Below are 15,799 nucleotides of genomic sequence, written 5' to 3'. Positions count from 1 at the left end.
TTGAGACACTATGTATTACTAAAGAGAATGTTTAGACTCATAGAGCATTTTTGTACCTGGATTTTTAACAAAAATGCAAGAAATATCCTTGAAAATAAATAATATGAAAGTGATAGCATTTCTTCATGGTCTGGCTAATGGTTCTGATTCTCAAAAGAATAATGGTATATGTGCATATGTGTGTGTATATACAGATGTATGCGCATGTGTATGCATGTGCTCTTGAACTCACCATCGTAGTCTTGGAATAATAAAAGAATCACAAGGTCTATGATGTATATGTTCAACTATGTATATAAAAGTATATACAGCACCTACATTACAGTGTAATAATGGTAAGTACTTATTTAGTACTTACCATTTGCTAGGCATAATTTTAAGTACTTTACATATATTAACTTAAGAAATCCTCGTAAAAAATCAATTCGGTAGGGGCAGGTACTACTGTTATGCCTATTTATAGGTGAGGGTATTAAGGCACAGAAATTAGTGTTATATTTTGACTTCCTCAAAAGCAGACACTGAGACAGAATTCAGACTGCAAAATGTTTATTGGGGCTCAACATTGGCACAAGGAAAGAAGCAGGTACAAAGACAAAATACCCCAGACAATTAAGGAGGTAACTTTATTCAGACTATTCTAATAAGAAGGACATTCATTAATGAGAGATGTCTCAAACAAGAGGGAGAAAACTTGGTTTGATAAAAAAAGAGTTTCATTGAGGAAGGGTGGAGGTGAGTCTTATCTCAGAATATGAGTGAGCACTCTGTTCCTTTGTGGTTGGTCCAATTTCTTAACCATAGCAGTTTTCTGTGAGACTCAGGAAAACTTCAACATTGTTAGTCTCCACTTTTGTTCAAGAGGAATGAAAATCATTCATTGTTTAACATATCAGAGGTGATAATAAACTTCTTGAGTGGATGAAGCAGAGTCTAAACCAGTCTCTTGAAGACTCTTGTTAGCAAAACCAATTGAATCAGCTGTTGGGAGGTGGTGGCAAAGTTAGTTGTTTTAGGGTCCCAAAGATCAGGTATTTCAAAAGAGGGATATCTAAGGTGATAAAGAGAAATATTAATATAAAGAGTTGTATTACAAAGCCAGGAGGTAAACCCTGAGAGTAACCAGTCCGGTGGATGTCAAGAAATCTGTAGAGAGAAATTGATTTTGCAGCAGTACTCATCGGGTTTCTTAAAGTACTTGTGCTAGTATATTAATGCTCTTGGTGATATTGTTCACAGTCCTGGTTACCTTTCCTCTAGGGGCAGGCATGACCTGAACAATTCACCCAACTGCCTTTGTAATCCAGACAGTGGATTATCCAGGGAGAAAGCAGCTTAGGCATGGTCTATTGTCGGGATGAGTCCTTCAAAGTTTTACCAAGTTATAGAGCTTTAGCCTGAAGAGCTTCTTTAAATCCTGGGGAAAAGGAGACAGCCAAAAGGCAACCTAGTGTCCCAGTAGGAACCCAGGCAGTCAGGTTTTATTTTCAGTGAGTCTGAGTGAAGCAGGAAAGTGAATTATTAGAAAAAGTGAATTTGGAGATTATAGCTAGATATTGAAGAAAACTCAAGGAACTCGAGGAAAACTCAAGGAACTATAAACTTGGAAAGGATAGATAATTTTGACAAAGTAATAGAATTTACCAGCTAGGTACCAAAATTGTTTTTGATTTTCTTGGGGGAGGGGAATAAATTAAATCTCTATCAGATAGAGTTTGCATATCCTTAATTATCTACAATTTACAAAAGGGACGAAGTAGCTCCAAGAGAATAATCAGGGCTGTAATCAGATAACGTGAAATGGTGAGGTGTATATACAAGGTGAAAATCACAAAGGGGCCACATATTACTTGATGGGAGGGACTTCTGCAGCTGTATTTCAATGGCAGTAAAAATGAGAGTGTGGCCGGGCGTGGTGGCTCACGCCTGTAATCCTAGCACTTTGGGAGGCTGAGGCCGGCGGATTGCTCAAGGTCAGGAGTTCGAAACCAGCCTGAGCGAGACCCCGTCTCTACCAAAAATAGAAATAAATTAATTGACCAACTAAAAATATATATACAAAAAATTAGCTGGGCATGGTGGCGCATGCCTGTAGTCCCAGCTACTCGGGAGGCTGAGGCAGTAGGATCGCTGAGCCCAGGAGATTGAGGTTGCTGTGAGCCAGGCTGACGCCACGGCACTCACTCTAGCCTGGGCAACAAAGTGAGACTCTGTCTCAAAAAAAAAAAAAAAAAAAATGAGAGTGTGAAGAGCTGACTCTTAAAAGAATGTATTTGGGATATATCTACAAGCTCAGAAGGTTCAGAGGGGTCTGGATATCCAAAGTCTTCCAGGGAACCCATCAGATAGCCCCATTCCAAGTGCAAGCATTATAGGTTTTTCCAGTGAGGGACTTGACCTTGGCATAAAGACCTGCCTTGGTTGGGTTTTTAACCATCTTTGAAATTCACCTACTCTGACTATTAAGACCTGGGCTTGGTCTTTGGCTTTACTGCCCTCTGACTCAGAGATGAGAATTTCTTTGTATGTAACCAAAGAGACCTTCTGGCTTTCATGGTTGGCTTTCCATTGCCTATAACTTGTTCTCAGCTATTTATTACCTTTATGTAAAGAGATTCTTAAAGTTTGTTTGTGGACCAGCAGAATTAGCATCACCTGGAAAGTCATTAGAAAAGCAAATTTTGAGCCCCATTTCAGACCTATTAAATCAGATATTCTGGTATTCGGGCATAGCAATATGTGTTTTGATAAACTCTTCTAGTGATTTTGATGCACACTATAGTTTGGGAACTACTACAATAGTGGATCATTTCTGCTTTGCAATAACAATCTAATCCTAGCATCTGTATATCTACTATTTTTTCCACATATCTCAACCTTCTAACGTATTGCACCTGCTAATACTTCTCTCCACTATACTCCCTTCCAGTTCACTGCTAAAAGTCAACAGTTAGACCACTGCCTTGAGCCTAGTGTTCCATCTATCTCCAGTGATGAAATCCTCATCATCAGCCAGATGCTGAATCATCTAGTTCCCGAACCCCATTATCATCTCACTTGCTTTCTCAGACCACTTCCAGTGTTGTCACAGGCTAGGTTGTCTGGAAGCAGAAATTGAGATAGAGTTTGAAGGGTCAGATGTATAGTAGAGGTCAGGTGAATACCAGTGGGAAAAAGAAAGAGGAAGCAAAAGTGAACAGAAGTAGAAGTTGACTTATGATGCAGGCTTGACAAAAATTGGGTCAACTCAGCAAGGAGTTTTAAAGCTAATACTGCTCGTCACAGTGTCCCATGTTGGGCAAAAGTAGCCAAACCTTTATCACTCTGACTTGCTTAGTCACCAGGTGTAGGCTAACCCAGGAAAGGTATGACTTCAGGCCAAATGTTCCCCATAGATTGAGATGGACTTTGAAGGAGCTAAGAGCTAGAGGCTATCTTCAAACCATGTGTCTTCCTCAAATGGAGATTTGGATGGTGAACCTCCCTATATACCACAGTTAGTAATTTGCCTAAATCCACACTAGAAGAAAGTAGTAGAGGCTTTGAAGCCAGTCAGCCTGGGTCCAGAATCCATGCTTATCACCATTTCACTACAGCATCTCAGAGATTCTTTCTGTGCCTAAGGTTTCATTAGAAACCAGGGCTTTCACATGCCCAATTTATCTGGAAGCTATTCGCCCCACCTGTAAAAAGGCCTCTGCCATCTGTGAGGTAACATTCTTTCCTCTGTTGAGATAAACCCCATCACGTTGACGGTTTCTCTGTGGAAGGAGTGCCCCCCTTTATGGGGAAAGGCCACTGCTCCATTGTCCTAAGCTCCACATTTCCTTGTGATTCTCTCACTTTGATCATCACTGTTACCAGAACACTTTCCTTTTTGAGTTATCCCTTAGAAATTCTGGGTTTCATTTTAATATAGAAGCACATATTTTCTGAAGACATCCTCATGAATATGACTATTTGAGGAGAGAAGTGAGAAGAAAGACAATTGTTGATTTCTTCACAATAACAGAGCCTCAAATTTTTTCTTTTAAGAATTCCTTTTTAAGGGGGTTTAGACTACAGGTAGAAAATAATAAAAAATGTTTTTTAATAAAAACAGTAATTCCATCACCAAATTTATTGTGAATCTAAATTTTTATTCTTGTTTAAAGTAAATGCATAATAAATATTTCTTAGGCAAGTGAATGAATCATTATCATCTCAGTGCATCTTGTATTTTGAGTTATCTTTCTAGTCATGGAAATAGATAGCCCAGAGAATCTGAATGTTCTTACCAGTAAATCATAATGGCAAGAAAGAGAAGCCAAGAAAGTCTTACTTTCTTAGATTCAAGGCCCCTTAAACTTTCTTCCCTGCTTCTACATCCATTTTATCTGTGTCTAAAATTTCTCAAGTCATATCTTCTTTAAGGAGAAAACAGAGGGAAAAAGTGGTACAAACAGTGTCTTTAGTTCTGCCTTGGTTTATGGCTATGAGCAGTTTGTGAACTGAGTCCCAGCAGGAAGCTGAATGCACACTCAAATTAGAATAGTTCAAGTAGAATCTAATACAAGGATTGTTTTTAACACATTGACTGCCACACTAGAAAAAAATTTTTTTCCCTTGAGGCCATGGTGTTTTATTATGAAAATAGGATAAAAGCTTCGAAAACAAAATGATTCTTTCTAATTCAATGAAAAATTTGTTATTTTTTATTGTTTTCTGTGTGTAAGTTATGTGCAACTTGAAAAATAGTTCTTGTGGCTCCAAGGTGAAGAGACATGAGTTACATATGTTTCACAAGGCACCTGGCTCAAAACTAGCATGAGTTAAATACAACTCACATGGTAGTTAGTGTGTTAAAGGTATTGGGAAAATATAGGGGAGCCATAAGGATAATACAGTGCCCCAGTTAGGTAATAGCTCAGCTCCTTTATACTCTTAATCCTGAAAAGGTGAGGAGGTGGTATCACCGGAACCCACAGAGTGGGTCACGCAGAGGGCTGCCTGCTAGAAGCTGAGACCTTTTGTTAATTAAGAGGCACAGCCAACCCATGGTGACCCTGCTAGAAGAGAGATGAAATAAGAAAATGCCCAGACTCACTCCTCTGCCTCCCTCCAATCTGTTGCCAGGGTTTTCACAAGCCAAATTTATCTGGAACAAGAGAAGCTCTTGCTGAAGTTGGTACAGATCAGCCTTCTGGGGCAAAGGCAGAATGAGGAATGATGGAACATGGCTCTGCAGAGCAAACAGAAAATTTCCAGCACACTTTTTTCCCCTTTATCAGCCAAAATACCTTGGGAACCCTACAAAATATGCAATGGAAGAACGTGGACTTTGGAGTAAGACAAACTTGAGCTTAATTACTATTTCTGGCACTGCCTAGCTAGTTGACAATGAGTAGGTTACATAACCATATCCATCATGATTTCCTCATCTGAAATAAGGGAATGTGGCAAGCCATTTATTTTATTGTTTCCAAGGATTTGCTGCCCCCTTTCTTTTAAGAGGATGTATATTTCCACCCACTGCAGTGTACCCAAGACGTGGAGGGTACTTCCCTGCCCTGTTGATGTTGATGTGACTCACTTGCGCCAGTGGAATGGGAGGCAGAAAGCATGCCTGAGCAGAAACCTTAAAATGCCATTGCATGTTTCTGCTCATTCTCTTGTTCTTTTGTTTCTGTCATAAGAACACACTTGAAGCTCTGACTTCAAGCTCTGAGGGACAAAGACAATATATGTAACCTAAACATTTGAACTCCCATAATATGCTGAAAAAAAAAAGAAAGAATAGTATATTCAAACTAAGGTCTTCTCCTTCAGCCTGGTCCTAGAATGAGAAGACACAGGGATCAGGGACATGACAAGTGGCCCACGGGTGCTAACATGTAACAAGAGTGATAAATGTTGAAGCCACCAAGACTAATATGGGAGATAATATACATTGACAAGCCCAAACATAATAATCACAAGTGGATATTGAAATAACAAAATGTGGAAGCAATTGTCATGATGCCTAAAACATAGGCGATGATAATTAATGTTTATTTTCCCCACCTCATTTTTCCCAGCACTCACCTAATTCACTACTTCATCTAGAAACATGCTGTGCAATATGATAGCCACTAGCCAAATGTGGCAATTGAGTACTTGAAATGTATCTAGTCTGAGCTAAGATGTGCACACTGCATTTCAACAACTTAGTGTGAAAAAGGAATAAAATCTCCCATTAAATGCTATTTTATATTTTATATATGATTATATGATGAAATGATAATATTTTCGATATAGTAGGTTAAATAAAATATATTAATAAAATTAATTTCACTAGTTTCTTTGTATGCTTTTAATGTGATTCCTAGAAAAAAATTAAATTAATAATAATAAATGTGCATGTGTTTTTATACACCCATTAAATAAACTAGAAATCCATAAATTAATACTGATATAAATTAATGAGTAAATTGAAAGTATGATGAGGAATGGGATAATTATACAATCTCAAAAATTTCCCCACAAAAATGCTAATTAATTACAAAGTATAAAAGAGTAGTTATATAGTAGAGAAGTATGGCAGATGTCACCTTAAGTGATCAATGTTAATATTATCAGCCATTGAAATTATGTGTCAACTATGTAATGAGAAGAACAAAGCATTGCTTCAATGATATTTCTATCAAAGATGCTTAACTTTAATATAATGATGAGAAAACATCAGATAAGTCCAACTGGAGGGAGAGTCTACAAAATAACTCATCTGTGCTCTTCAAAATTGTCAAGTTCACAAAAGTCAAGGAAAGACTGAGAAATTATTATAGAGTGAAGGAGATCAAAGGGACATGACCACTAAAGGCAACCTGTGAGTCCAGATTGGATTCTTTTTCTATAAAGGCCATTGTTGAGACAACTGGACAAACTTGAATGGGTTTGGAGGATTGGATATAATGTATCATTGTAAATTTTTTGATTTTATAATTGAATTGTGAATATGTAGGAAAATATCTCTGTTTTATGAAATATATACAAAAGTATTCAAATTTAAGAGTTTTAGGACATCATGTACAAAAATGCTTCAGGAATTTTTTTTTATTTCATTTGCAATTTTTCTGTAAGTCTGAATGCATTTTATAAGAAAACAAGAAGAAAAAATTTGTCAGGTGAAAAAGAGGGGAAGAATATTCTAAGCAAACTCTACAAACAAAAGAAACAAAAATGTAACTAACAGAAAAAGTCTGTAGCAATTATTATTTTTCTACTTACAGTCCCTTAATTTTTCACACATAAAATAATTATAGGCAAACTAATTCATAATTATAAAAATATTAAAGTTACAAAATTTCAAAATCATTGAAGGAGTGTGTTACAGAGGGAAAATATAGATGGTTATACAAATAAATTGATCAAAAATATTTAAAATTAATGAGTTATTTCCACTTAATTGTATATATTGTTAGGTTCAATATACCCACAGTTTACACATATTACATTATATTCACTGTGGCTGGCAAAGTTGCAACATTTTAAGAGATAACATTCCATTTGAAGTGTTTGGTGCATTTGACCTAAAAATTACCCTAAACATGAGGATTCAACAATGAATAAACACTGAGTTAGACTATGTAAACCAAACTGGTGTTCATCCAAGAGTGATAATAAGTAAATCTCAAATTTTTGTGTGTGCAAGAACACTCACCAATCAGAATCTGGGAAAATAACCTAATTTAACAAAATTTTGGGGAACACTAATGCAGCTAAACAGTTCCTTGAAGTGTGCTTTTAAAAAGCAAAACTATTCCAATGTCATAAATCACTCATTGATTATTTGAAGTTATTAAATTATTTTTATATATTCAGGGTTTGACAAACATTTCATGTAAAAAGCCAGATCATAAATACTATCAGCTTGACGAGCCATATAGTGTCTGTTATAACTACTCTGCTATTAACCTGAAAGCAGCCATAAATAAAAGTGCATGGCTGTGTTCCAATAAAACTTTGTTTACAAAACCAGGCAACTGGCTGGTCCCTGCATTTATTGATCAAAGGAAAGAGCAACGACTTCAAAGCAGACAGATATGGGTCTCCATCTCAGCTCTGACATTTAACAGAGTGGCCTGGGACAAGTTGCTTATCTTTTCTGACCAAATCCCTACCTTCTAGAGTTAATGAAACATATAGGTAAAGTGAACCAGTATAGATCAGCCACTCAGTAAATTGTAATCCCCTTCCTTTCCACATATTACCAAAGAAAATAGGAAAATTGCATAAGTGAATTTGGCTCAAACATTTTGAAGCACTTTCAAAGTGGGACAAAAGGTCTCCAGGGAAAATTTGGAAAATATATTGTCTAAATAAATTCCATGGAGAAAGATACCACATAAAAGTGTAGGCGTTTTCATTTTTAAAATGAGTAACCTAATATTCTGAGCAGAGTTTAGTGGATTTAAAAGAATAGGCTATATTATTATTGCCAGCATGGGACTATCTAATTGGGAGTCCATCATCTACGATAGAAAGCACAGTGGAAACCCAATTAGTTCATGGTGAACAAGAAAAGGGTATGCAAGATGGGTGGGGAGGAATAAGACAATGTGTATTTAGAGAGAGAGAGACAAAAAATAAAAAGGACTGACACCAAAGGGACTCTCAGCATCAATTCCCAGAAATATTATTTAAAAGTCAGAGCTTTCCAAATGTATGTTGTGATTTACTCAAAACCTTTCACTTCCATTTCCTTTCTGCATTGGCATAAGGTTTCACCAGATTCAAAAGAAATTCTTATCAGAGAAAGGAAAAAACGGCAGACACCTTTAATCTCATGCTAGCCAGTGCCTTTCTCCCCAAGTTAAGCATTATACCCTCCAAAAAAATTTTCCCATCATCCAAAGCTGGATAAAGACTTCCTCCTACACATCCTCCAGCATATTATTAGTTTATCCATATAGCTAATGGCCTTTTAAATAAAAGGACAGAACGGCCTTTTTACTTCTGTCTCTTCCTGAAGAGAAGGAATCTCTGTGCTTTTATTATGGTTACGGGCACAGTGCTTCCTTTAGTATAAGGCTGCCTAGAAAGTGTTTAATAAATATTTGTTAAATGAAGAATAAGTAGGTGAATGTGAACTCAGGTAGGGTGTCTTTTGTTTTTTTGTCATTTAAAATGTTTTCATTTTCTTTCACTCCTCTGTAACTGTAACAAGCAATTTGGAAAATTTGGAAGCCACCCTTCCAAACTTAATCTAATTCTCATTTTCTTGATCTATAAAATATTTCACTTTCCTGTTGAGGTCTCAGTTATACGATTTGTGTCAAGAACTAACTCATCACAGAGCCTGGCATTTTGTATTTATTCAACACATGTGAGTTCTTTCCCTACTTTTCATATCAGTATTCTCCTAAACCTCAATCATTTCTTGTTGAAATATTTGCCTGCAGTTCTGTTTGCTTTTGAAATCTTCTCCTAAATCATTTACAACACTGTGAAGCAAACTAACTTTAAATAATAGTGACCCATTGTTTTTTAGTTTGCACTGCAGTTGAAAGACCTATTTTCTTCCATGCATTCTAGACCAGTCCAGAATTAACTTTGCTTCACCTGAAATTACACTTGAAAACTATTCTGTGGCTTTAAAATGCATTGCTTTTTTAATTGGCAAACTCAAAACCTTATTGTTTTTCACTCATGTCAGAGTTGTATGTACACCAAGTATAGAAGCAACATATTATCAGTGGAAATCTTTACAGCTACTCACACGTGAATTTATGACAGGCAGAACAGCTAGATTTTTTGGGTGTTTAAATCCTAACTACCATGATTAGTCTGCTTACCTATAAAGTGGGGAAAAAATAATACACAGATCATAAGATTATTGCAAGGATTAAATTAGTCAATTTACGTAAGTCTCTCACAAAAGTGCCAAACACACAGTAGCTACCATGTTTATGATACCTTTTGTTATTATTATCATATGGATCATTAGATGTATCCAAAAATGTGGTTTTATGACAACACCACAATGGTAGCCTTTTTCATTTCAGAGTGCTTTTGTACTGCAAACTTTCACCAGGAAAAAAATTCATTTAATTCTCACCATTTATGCTGCGTATGGAGAAACTGGCCTGAGAGCAGTTACATTATTTCCCCAGGTCATACAACAGAAACAGGATAAAAACTCAAACCATCTGACCCCAAGTTCAGTATTTATCTACCATACCACAGCTAAGGCAGGCATAGGTATTCATAAATGTGCAGACAACAGGTGGAATACAACCCAACCTACACTCTGACTGCAGTGAGAAAATTCACCACCCTTTTGGTGTTGGATAGATATTCTCTCATACCACTGTTCTCCTGCATGTTGGACCCTGTCTGCATGAGCATTGCACAATCCACTCAGCTCAACACTTCATTTGACAGTTAACAACAAAGGCCCAAGCTCATCACACTGAGAAACATTAATTTTAATATGGATCAAACTGTGCTGGCACACTGGTGAGGGATTTGCGGCATTCTGGTTCAGAAGCAGTTACCAAGATCAAAATGCCTAAATTCACACCCTCAGATCTTTTGAGAAAAACACTAGTGCTCATCTATTTATTTGCTATTTTTCTTATACCACGTTACTTCTCTGGAAATACTTAAATACTAAATAAGGAAAAAATGTTTCAAAAAGAGTATCATAGGCATTTGTAAAGATGTGCTGGTATGTAGATTTCATATGGACTTTGGGATCACCTATGACTGCACATAGCCTCATCTCCTATGACTTTCCTTTCATTTTGTATTAACTGAGTAGCATGTGTGATCTTCTCTGACAAGAATTGGTGATTTTCTATGAAATAAGAATGTGTTGATTGCCCTGGACTTCAATAACACACTTTTGGTTCACTGTGTATTAATAGACCCCACTGCATCTTTCTACATTTTATGGGGAGGTATTTTTCTTTCTTTCAAGTGTGTTAAATGCTGGAGTGACATGCAGGTCTGTTGTTAACTGGCAATCATTTGTGTATTAGATTTAGCACTTAAAACCGAGACAGCATCATCAGAAAGACTAATAACATCAATGCAGGGCTATTAAGCTCCATTATATGGTGATGGGCTGCTGCTAATTGACAAACACAGATATGTCCCATATAAAGAACGCAGACAGTCTGATCCAGCCTCCTGTAAGAGTGAGAAGTAGCTAATGCATTCTGATTTCAAATCTGCTCCTCAGGAATTATCCCACTGGAGATGAAAGAACTATGTGACTAATCTTGGTCCAAAGGATCTCTTCCTCACTATTGTCATTTGTTTGTTTCTTTAATCACTTATGCACTTCAATTTTCTTCTTTAGTTACACTTTATCCTCCTTATTTTTCAGTCGACAATTTATCCTACAGCAACATCATTTACTGATGTGGCATCAACTACCTCCATGCCAGTGACCTCCAAATCTTTAACATCCACTTTCCTCCCGAGATCCCAGCTGTTTGATATATGCCCACTGAATCTGTTCACCTAGGGATCTGCAAGTACCTTAATGTTAAAAACAGAGATACTTTCTCTCAACACATACAAATTTGCTTTTCTTCCCAATTTTTCTCCCCCCAAAAATTTCAGAGATGTCTTTGGTTCTTTCCTGTTTTGTAAAGCCCCTCTCAAACTAGAAACTGACAAGTCTATCCCAGGCATGCCATTCAAATTTCTTGCTTCTCTCTATCTCTGCTGCTAAGGGTTCTCTTAAAACTCTCCCTGTCTTTTTTCTTGGACTGATCCAGTAACTGTTTCATTTATCTTCTCATATCCTATGACTTCCTTTCCCAAATCATTCCTCACACAGTGTTTCTGAAATAGATTTCTAATCTCATTTTTTTCTCTTCCTCAATAGCCTCTCACCCCTTCTTTGCCCAGTGAATTCCTTCTCATCTTTCAAGATCAAAGTCAGCAGTTCCATTTTCTCTTCATCCTTTCTGGATTTCTCCAGGTAGATTTAGTCTCTCCCTCTCTCTCTCTCTCTCTGAATGCTAATGACCCTTTTACAAACATCTATTACAGCACTTGTCACTTCCTTTGTATACTGAAGTGAGGAGGGTATGACTGGATAATGTAGACTTTGAGAAATACGTGAAGGTGACAATATTTTGAATTTTTTTTTCTGGGACCATAACTTTGTGGGTCTTGCTAAGTATTAAAATTCTCATTGTTAATCATCAATAGAATGTGAGCTCATGAGAATACAGAGTTAGTCTGTGTAAAGAGTTAGGGTCTTTTTTTGGAGCTCTATACCAAGAGTTGCAAGCCTAAATAAAGCACACCGTGGTGTGTGTGTATGTCTGCACACACGTGCATGCTAAACCTGAAACTTTGGAATGTAGTCTCCCAGACTTGTTTAAACTCTTTTTTTTTCCTTGTTAAACTAGAACTCACAGAGTGAATTTGTCCCAATTTGCTTACCCATAGGTCATCTACTTCTGAGAACTGTTAACTAATTCTGGCCTCATTCCCCCTCATATTTCTGTTTCTTCTTCCTTTTTCTTTTCTTATAACTAACCTAAGTGGCTGTATCCTACATACCAAAGGAAACAGTCTCAGTTTTATTCTAACCTTCTGACTAACAGCAACTTAGGACTTATCTTTGTTGTGCCTCTTTGGTAGAATTTGAGAACCCTCTGACGTCTGTTTAATTCACCATCTGGCACATATTAGGAGCAGACACTATGTATAATGTTTATCAAATGACTGAACATTTTATTTTGAAGAAAAGTTAATCTTGGGTCAGAAATGAAGGTAAAGGTAAATAAGCCTTAGATGTGAGTTCAGGAAAGATTTCCTCACTTCCACTTCTCCAGCTTCATTGATATGGGGCTCCATATGACCTTGATTCTGAACCCAAGGGAGTTCTAGACCAGATCAAGTAGTGGGGTTGAGCCTTGGAGGAAAATGCACACATGAAAGACATAGCAAACCAGCCTACAAGGTTTTCTAGGATGGCTCTGTACTTGTTTAGTAATTATTCTGTGCTGTATGCCCTTCCATTATCCCTGACTATTCAATAAGATGTTACTAATGGTTACTCCTGGTCTCAGTGACATGCAGAAAATTAGAAAAGTGCTATGCCCATCTGTGGGTAAAATGATACAGAGGAGACCAGTTTCCTCTTTCTTGAGTTGTTCTCCTTCTTCTTCCAGTAGAGAGGGGTGGAGGCAGATAGTAGCTGTCACTAGCAGAGGACAGCTACGTACAAAGAAAAAAGAAAGAATGAGAGAGAGAGACAGAGAGGGAGTGAGAGGGGTTAAGATAAAGCAATTTTATCTTGGGCCATTATAATTTGAGTATAAAAAAGAATTAAGATCTTATTTTGTAGTCACAGGCAAGGCAGGTGAGGCCCAGGATATTGGAGTTGTCCAAGTAAGTGAAGCCAGGAGAAACTTGTTCCCTGAAAATATAGGGCAGAAAAATGGGTCCTTATTTTGTTACAGAAATATTGGCATGGCTGTTGTTGGCATAAGCATTAATATCCACTCATGTTGGTGTAGGTAGTGAGGACCCTAAATATAATCCAATGTCATTTTATCTTATTTTATAATTTTATCTTATCTTATAATTATTGAATAAAATTTTATCTTTTCCACCAAATTAGTGGTTTTTAATCATCAATGTACATTAAATAACCTGGATCTTTTTTTAAAAAATAGATATTTTAGTGTTCTATCTACATAAATTCTGATTTAACTGTTCTGGGTTGGACCCTGGATACTAGTAAACTTTTCCAGCTAATTTTAATATGCATTTCAAGTTGCAATTTCCACAGCACATTAAAATATCATTAGCTACTAAACAGAGCCCCAAATGGATTGTTTGAGTTGGTAGAAAAATCCAAAGTTAAAATTTAACATGTTAAATTGCTTGTTATAGATTACTTAGGAATGAAAGTAAAAACATTCTAAAATGTTCTAAAATATACCTCTAGGGCAATAGGAGGCTTCTGAATCAAAATATCTGAGAATAATCATTACCTTTCTTTTTCCTCAAAAATCCAAAAAAAAACCGAGATTTATAAATACATAGCAGTACAAGAAAATGAGAAGCATCCTGTCTGAATACCAAAATAATGAGGAATTTCTGGAAGATAAAAAGTAGATATGATAAAGAAACGGAGACTCGCTTCTTCTCCGGGAAAACACCAAATGGCTGATGACGCCGGTGCAGCGGGAGGGCCCGGAGGCCCCGGGGGCCCTGGAATGGGAGGCCGCGGCGGCTTCCGTGGAGGCTTCGGCAGCGGCATTCCTGGCCGTGGTCGCGGCCGTGGTCGGGGCCGGGGCCGAGGTCGCGGAGCTCGCGGAGGCAAGGCCGAGGACAAGGAGTGGATGCCCGTGACCAAGCTGGGCCGCCTGGTTAAGGACATGAAGATCAAATCCCTGGAGGAGATCTATCTGTTCTCCTTGCCTATCAAGGAGTCTGAGATCATTGATTTTTTCCTGGGAGCCTCTCTCAAAGATGAGGTTTTGAAGATCATGCCAGTGCAAAAGCAGACCCGCGCTGGCCAGCGGACCAGGTTCAAGGCGTTTGTTGCCATCGGGGACTACAATGGCCACGTTGGTCTAGGTGTCAAGTGCTCCAAGGAGGTAGCCACTGCCATCCGAGGGGCCATCATCCTGGCCAAGCTCTCCATAGTCCCCGTGCGGAGAGGTTACTGGGGGAACAAGATCGGCAAGCCCCACACTGTTCCTTGCAAGGTGACAGGCCGCTGTGGCTCTGTGCTGGTGCGTCTCATCCCTGCCCCTAGAGGAACTGGCAAGGTCTCGGCCCCTGTGCCCAAGAAGCTGCTGATGATGGCTGGTATTGATGACTGCTACACTTCTGCCAGGGGCTGCACTGCCACCCTGGGCAACTTCGCAAAGGCCACCTTCGATGCCATCTCCAAGACCTATAGCTATCTGACTCCTGACCTTTGGAAAGAGACAGTATTCACCAAGTCTCCCTACCAGGAATTCACCGACCATCTTGTCAAGACCCACACCAGAGTCTCTGTGCAGAGGACCCAGGCTCCAGCTGTGGCTACCACATAGCATTTTTATATGAGAAAAATAAAGTGAAATTAAGTCTGTTAAAAAAAAAAAAAAAAAAAAAAAAGAAACGGAGACTCAATGCATGCTTAAGATATGACTAATGAAAAAATAAGGTTTCCCTTATAAAATCTTGGAATAGAAAAGATAAGAGGCCACAGGAAATAGGAGCAAGAACCAGAAGTAGGGAATTCAGCAAGTAATTAATTAAAGAACTGCAAACTAGCCACGCTGGCTCTGGCACTCAGGGCATCTGAAAATATGGAATGCCAGGAGAAAAACTGAAGTAATATGGACAAAGTCCTGGGAAAATGATAGGAATACATTTTTTATATAAATAGAATTATGAAATGTACAAACTCAATTTAAGAGTAATTATAAGCTAATAATTCATGTAACCATGTCTTCAGCTAAGAATAGAACATTGCTAGTACCTTAGAATTCCTCTCCTGGATAACAACTTTTTTTAACTCTAGAAGTAACCACTAAATTAATTTGATGATTGTCATTTATTTTCTTACTTTTTAGGAAAATAGTTTATCACCTATGATCCCAATTATAAATATTATTTGGTTTTGCTACTTTTTGAGCTTGATATACATATAGTCATACTGTATATATTCTTTTGTGATTTGCTTCATTCACTCCATAATATATTTATAAGTTTTGACCTTGATGATGTTTTTATGTAGCTACAATTCACTTTTCACTGATAGACAATAATCCACATTATAAATATGCCAACACTTTTTAGCCAATTCCTG

At 37.6% G+C, this 15,799-nt stretch overlaps 1 pseudogene; it reads left to right on the top strand.

Annotated features, from left to right (window-relative positions):
• The first annotated feature begins 14,134 nt into the window (after positions 1–14,134).
• On the top strand, positions 14,135–15,075 carry LOC142861948 (small ribosomal subunit protein uS5 pseudogene; annotated as a pseudogene).
• The last annotated feature ends 724 nt before the right edge of the window (positions 15,076–15,799 follow it).

This window comes from Microcebus murinus, chromosome 18 (genome assembly GCF_040939455.1).
Source record: "Microcebus murinus isolate Inina chromosome 18, M.murinus_Inina_mat1.0, whole genome shotgun sequence".
NCBI lineage: Eukaryota > Metazoa > Chordata > Mammalia > Primates > Cheirogaleidae > Microcebus > Microcebus murinus.
Note: the sequence above shows the minus strand (reverse complement) of the source record. Positions and strands in the feature narration are given on the sequence as shown.